Genomic DNA, 6,700 nt, shown 5'->3' with positions numbered 1-6,700 from the left:
AGATTCACATCAGCGCGGAAGGTTTACCGCACCGCTAAAGCCGGAGAACAGTCAGCTACCCGTCCGGGAATCTCACCGGCTGGCTTGGCTGTTTCATTCCCATTGGGATACCGACGCGTTGGTCACGCTTTGCCGGCCAAACAAAGGGATTCGTTGTTTTAATTTCAGGTAAGCTTTAAAAATGCGGAATGATTAAATTCCTAAATTAGTAGTTTGGAGATTTGAGCATCGGGAGGATCTTCCCAGGGTTTTCCATGGTAGACTTGAGGCTGGATCTACCTTCCGCGACCTGAGCATGTAAAACGCTTCGGTTAGGTTTTTGTTTTATACTAGTTTTCCTCTAAATTGCAGGTGTACGCACCACACACACATTGACTCTTGTGTTTGTTTACGAGAGCAGCGCAAACACTGGCTAATGTTCGCTAACGTTAGCGTTCATTCAGTTCTATGGCTCGAGCGGCGAGCTAACAGCAAACCAGCAGATCTCAGTCGATAAACTAGAATACTGATACACATATGATTTCACCAGGGACTCCCCGTGTTCTTTTCACACTAATATTCCAACGTTACCCTTGTTTTTGTATTAACCACATCGTGGTTTAGTTTTCTCAGCTTCAACAGTTTATGTCGTCAGACATACCTGGGAACTTTTATTTGTGTTTTGTCATTTACAAATAATAGTGAAAATTGAGCCGATTGATTATGTTGTCGTCTGTAAGATTGCCAAGTCAGTCGAGTGAATGCGTGTCAGCAAGAAATGCACTCGTTTTATCAATAATTGAGAATGGAGGAAAATCTGTTTTTCCTTTTTTTTTTATCGATATTTTTGTTTTGTTGCGTAACTTTACGTGTAGTAAACTTGGGGGAATAAAAGAGTTCAACGAAGTTAGTAAGTCAATCTGAGGTTGTTCAAATAGTCAAAAGTAGACACTTAAGGCTGGGTTGAAATGAGATGTAATCTTTAAAAAGTCTTTCTTGATAAAAGTGTTGCTGGATGGGTTGTCAAGTCCATTTGGATTTGTCGGAAAAAGCAAGTTTTTGCTACACGAATTATCTTGGTTTAGACTCCTCATAGATTCAATGTGATGTTATAGTTGGTCAAATTTCTCTGTCACCCGATAGGCGGGTTTTTAAGTTAGTTTTTAAACGGAGTCGAAACATTTCAGGGTTCATTACTCTTCCTCGAAACAAAGGCCCTGATGGCCGAATTCCTGCGAGCTTTCAGGGGGGCTCGGGTTTCTCTGCTCCCAGAGCCTGGAACAGCTGTTTCACACACTTTAGTTAGACGTACCCACCTTGAGAGGCACGGCAGAGCTGACCTCAGATCAGCCGCCGCTGGAGGAAGTGTGGGCGGAGCTGAAATCCGACGGCAGCATGCGCTCTGGAAACTGAAGAGGTCGAAACTTTTCCACGATTACGCGTTTGTGGTCGCATTTTTAGCGGCGAGCGTATCTCGGGTTTCGTACCTGTGCGGGAAATACCAGCAGTAGTCTGTTTAAAAACAACATCGGTTTTCTCATAAGACAGAAATGGTGGTTTTATGGAAGAACCCGTGAAAGTGATCCACTTTGGAACATAATTTGACTTGTTTACTGTGGATGTATTTACGATTACATTCACGCATGTAATAGACGTATGTTTGCTTTTGTAAATCATATCAAATATCTTCAACAAAAGATTATTTAAAGAGATAGTTTGTTGTTTCAGACGTGTATGACTTTAGCAAAACATTCACTTTGTTTGCTTTCACTGTATTGAAAAACATTCAATTTAGCTGAATGGTGACTTGTAGATGGATACAGATAGAAACGCCTTCTGCAGTTATGTCCTCGATGCCCAAGCTCTTTAAAGTAGGGATGGATACTGTGATTGGATAACGATTTTTATCATTCATAATTTTTTTTCTCTTAAAGTGATTCCAATTATATATTTTCTCTTGTTGTAGTTATGGTGCAGACATCCTTGTTTGCAGAATTAGACTCATTAAAACTTCACGGATAATAGTTCTTTGTGTGAATGGGCCTAAAATGTCTTATTTTGTGTCATTATCAAATACTAAGATTTGGAGCAACATGAGTGTAAATGAATGCTAAAATTCTCTTAAAGGGGAAATCTTTTCAAAAGAGTCAGAGTACCACTTCTTGAATGTAAACAGCTTCACTTGCACCAGCCCTGTGCAGTAACATTTCGGCTTGTTAAAACCAGTTAAACTCTGCGGTTTAACCAAAATCGCGTTAAAAATGTTTATGCTTCATTTACATAGCCTTCCTTATATGGTATCAGCCCATATATGGGTTCATTTGAAAGCTTGGAGTGTCTGCTTTACAAAGAATACCATTCCTTTTGGTTTTTATATTCATAAAGCAGTAAAATTAAGCTTAGAAATGTATTCGTCCCACACGAATTTCCGCCTAACCATTGCGAATAATTTTTATGAATAATGTGTATTTTATATATTTTTCACACAAAAGTCAAGTCATATATCACAAGAAAGCTAGTGGCATCAAACAAAGTAAATTGCAGAGAGCTGGACCTAATAGAACCTGAATTACAGAATTTCAAAAAAATTTGTTTTAAAACTCCAAAAGCGCCTATGAATTTGAGTATGTCAAATTTAGGCGAAAATACCAAAAAACACCCTGAGCTTAAGTGGTTTTAACAAGATACAGTGAATAAACCTTAAACGAGCCCATTAAGAGGGCTAATCAAATGGCCTTCCTTTACTTTGAAGGTTCAGTTTCCAAATCCGTCCCATAATCACGCAGTGATTCGTCTGCACGTCCGCCTCCTGTGCGCCTGTATGGAACGCTGACTGGTGCCTCAAGGAAAACCCTGTGAGTTCGTGTCTGACTCCCTTCAGTGTTTATTGTCTGGTAAATTAATTCCAGGTCAGTCTCACCACTGTAGAGGACTACACATGCGTTTTGCATAAACTACCCCAGCTGCCTCTGTTTGCTCTCAAATCAGACCCTCTGCCTTTACATGCACCCTTAAAAAGCCTAATTTATTAACATTGGCACAGCTTCACAGCACTGTATTTCCCGCTAGCGGGACTTTCAGTGCAGGCCTGTATTTGAAGTGCTGTATCTTATGTCATGCAGACACACACAGGAAAGAAATGTCCAGTGCTGACTGCAGGATGTTATCATAAGCAAGGTTTCCTGTATGTGGAAGCAGCTCTTGATGTTTTATTTTGGAGGTCATGTCAAAATATTCTGTACAGTAGTGCTTTAGAATGCTGTATGGACCAAGGTGTTTTTTTTTTTTTTGGGTGACTGTGTTTAGGATGGCACTGTGATTCTGCAGCTTCATCATTGAAAGATGTTCTCACTCGGCCGTATGTTCTCAGACAGTCTGGATGCTCATCCAGCTGAGAACCAGCACTTAAAGGTGGTGTAAGCGATTTCTTGTAGCCATTTGAAATCACCAAAACAAACACGCCCCTGCCCCAAAAGGGTCTCGCCCACATACGTACGCATCCCAGGCAACGATTAGTTCTGTGAAACAAAGCAAAACCAATGTTACACAGTGTCTACACGGGACTCGAGTGGCACAGCGCGACAAAATTAGTGATCGACCGATATTGATATTTTATAACCGATACCAATTATTTGCATGTTTATGTGCCCGATAACTGATATGCAGAACCAATATTTATTTGCTGTAATAAAGTAAATAAATGACTGAGTGAAGTAAGTCCATACTTCACTTTGGTTTTTCCTCCTTTCAGTCATCTTTAAAAAAAAAAAAGTGTTGAAAATTAGCAGTCTTTCATGTTCAATTTAATCTTCACATTACAACAATAAAAAAACATTTTATTTAAAGCATCAGCAGCAACACTAATATTAACAATAAGCAAAATAAATGTAGAAGGTCTAATGTTTTCAAATGGAGAAAATAAATAAAGGAAAGGCCTGCTGACAGCGCAGTTTATCTATGCATTTACACAGAACTATACTCAAACTGCGATCGCTCGCGGAGATAATATATTAGTTTCCATAGAGTTGTATTTATTTAGATGTTTATTAGCGAAATAATGGTTATATAGTAAATGTTAATACAATTTAGGGTGTTTTAAACTAGGGATGCGCCGATCCGATATTCATATCGGGTATCAGCTCCGGTAGTGCCATTTTTCTCGGATCGGGTATCGGAGAGGCTGAGTATATGATTAGCACAGATATATTTTCACTCACAGAGCACTCTGACTGAGCGCTTCAGAGTTTCACTCTCCGTCAAGCAATCCGTGATATTTTTCAGTTAATTTGAATGGATGCGCAGCGCACCTGTGCTTGTGTATTTGACGTAACATAAACTCTAGTGTGAAGGCGCACCTTTATTGGGACAGGACTTGACGGATTATCTTACATGACTCCGTGAGTTCGTCTCTATTTCTTCGAGCCAAGCTGCATAAACTGCATATCAGGCATTTATGTAATACATCTCATTTGTGCATTAATGGCTGTTATGTTAAATAGTTTACTAACTACAGTAAATCAAGTACCCGTGCACGCCATTGTTGTTGTCTTGTTTCCCCTCAGATGCGCTGCAATGGGGATCCTGCGCGCAATTCTCAAAACATCCACAAGATGGCGGCGTTTATCGGTGAATCCGATATTACAAACCCGATATCCGATTATTGTAAAATGCTTAAATATCGGGAAAAATATCGGTAAATCGATATATCGGTCGATCTCTAGACAAAATACTATGGAACTCATAATCAGTGATGCTGTCTACACCATAGATATATATACATATCAGCATTGACCATGTCAGGAGGACTTTTATTTTAACAGCGCTGAGCGTGTATGGTGCTCACATTCTGTCTTTGTTAGTTTAATGTCTCTGTTTAACAGTTCTGTTTAAGTTATTATTAGAAATGTTAAGGCAAACATATTTGAAAGTATTATAGCGCTTGCTTTTCAATTAGTAATAGAAAAGCAAATGTTATAACTCATCTACCATCAGTATTTAGCAAATATGCACTTATATAGTTTAAACAAGGCCTTGAAAATCTAAAACATTTTAATTTCACAAACCTTAAAGGATATCTGCATTGGTTATCCAAAAATCCATATTGGTCGAGCGCTAGTTTTTAGTGGTAAATATATGAACTATGTTCATAATTGTAAACATCTTGTACTGATCTTCTTTGCCACATGATGCTCTTCCTTTCCACGGCACCAAATCAATGCTTAGGATGTTTGTTTGCGGTCGGGTTAACCACATTGATGTTGCTGAATGTGTAGTTTAGTTGGAAATGAGCCTTTCTGTTTCTCTCCATGTTGTTGCAGTACTTTACATTTAACCCCAATATCGTGACGCATATCGGGTCTTTTGAGGCTTGTAGGATGTGAGCTGATGTTCTCCACTGCAGCAGGAAGCCAGATTTTGTCAGCGTTTCCGTTTCCAAGGGTTGTCCGCTTTCTAGATGTTGTTCTGTGAAAATGTCCCCTCAAGTCAGTAAGCCTACTAATTAACCTGTTTCTACAGAAGAGTTTAATCTGATGCTGATTTATACCAGAAGATGTGTTGATTTAGACAGCTTTTATTAGTTTCTTTGAGCCGAGGAGGGCTGTTGGACTCATTTCATTGATTTAATTGCTGCTTGGTGTGCTGAAGGCCCATGCAGGAAGGAAGACTGGTCCTGAAGCAGAGATGAGAGGTTTCCTATAGAAATAAAAATCGACCACTCTGAATTGAGGCCAGCGTGAGGAAACTTATTTCACATTCTAAATGCTTAGCAGCTTTTGTTTTGTGGCTTTTATTTTTCACGCTTCTAAATGTGTCCTCTACTCCATGAACTGGCATCACTAGCCTCAGGCTCACATCTTTAGGTTTCAGCGCCATATCAGTTGCACGGGGAGCGGAACTCGGACATCTTTAGGTTTCAGCGCCATAGAGAAACATTGGAAGATCCGAAGCTCGCATCGGTTTAATGGTGTTTATGCTACATAAATGGAAAAACGATGTGCCTAGGGCACTTGTAACACTAATTCCAGTTATCCTGAGAGAGGATAGGCAATGTAATTTCTTTTATTCCATTTCCTAAATCCAACCAAAACGGAGTAAAATGTCCCTAAGCATTCAACCCCAATCACTATGAAGACGAAAACGTTCATTTTCTGGTTGTCATACACTCATTAAGTTACAATTTTCATCTGCTCAAGCAGAACGTTAATGTCATCTTGTGCTTCAGCAAGGTATCTCTGGCTAAAACTAGCTAATGTTAGCGTTAAAGTTGGTGAGTCCATGCTAACGTGATGATTTCTCCATCCAGCTAGGTTCTTCTACAATTACCCTATCAGCTTCGGTCAGAAATCTTGGTGTAACCTTTGATAACCAGCTGACCTTCAAAGAACACATTGCAAAGACCGCTCGATCTTGCAGGTTTGCATTGCACAACATCAGAAAGATCAGGCCCTTTCTAACGGAGCATGCTGCACAACTTCTTGTCCAGGCCCTTGTCATTTCTAGGCTGGACTACTGCAATGCTCTTCTGGTTGGACTTCCATCAAGCACAATGCAGACTGGTCTTCAACAAGCCCAAAAGAGCCCATGTTACGTCTCTTTATCTCCTTGCACTGGCTACCGGTTGCGGCTCGCATCAAGTTCAAGACATTGATGCTTGCATATAGAACAGCCACAGACTCAGCACCCGCCTACTTCCACTCACTACTACGAATCTACATCCCCT

The 6,700-nt window shown here is 40.0% G+C and overlaps 1 protein-coding gene across 1 annotated transcript in view; it reads left to right on the top strand.

Annotated features, from left to right (window-relative positions):
- The window catches only part of LOC107688361 (catenin beta-1-like), a 15,233-nt gene continuing 8,533 nt past the window's right edge, over nucleotides 1–6,700 (top strand). The window contains exon 1 of the mRNA XM_016486009.1: nucleotides 1–168. The gene's annotated coding sequence lies outside the window, so the exon portion shown is untranslated. The remainder of the gene's footprint in view (nucleotides 169–6,700) is intronic.

Source organism: Sinocyclocheilus anshuiensis, unplaced genomic scaffold (genome assembly GCF_001515605.1).
Source record: "Sinocyclocheilus anshuiensis isolate Anshui unplaced genomic scaffold, SAMN03320099.WGS_v1.1 scaffold209, whole genome shotgun sequence".
Lineage (NCBI taxonomy): Eukaryota > Metazoa > Chordata > Actinopteri > Cypriniformes > Cyprinidae > Sinocyclocheilus > Sinocyclocheilus anshuiensis.
The sequence above is the reverse complement of the archived record's forward strand: the minus strand, read 5'-3'. Positions and strand labels throughout refer to the sequence as shown.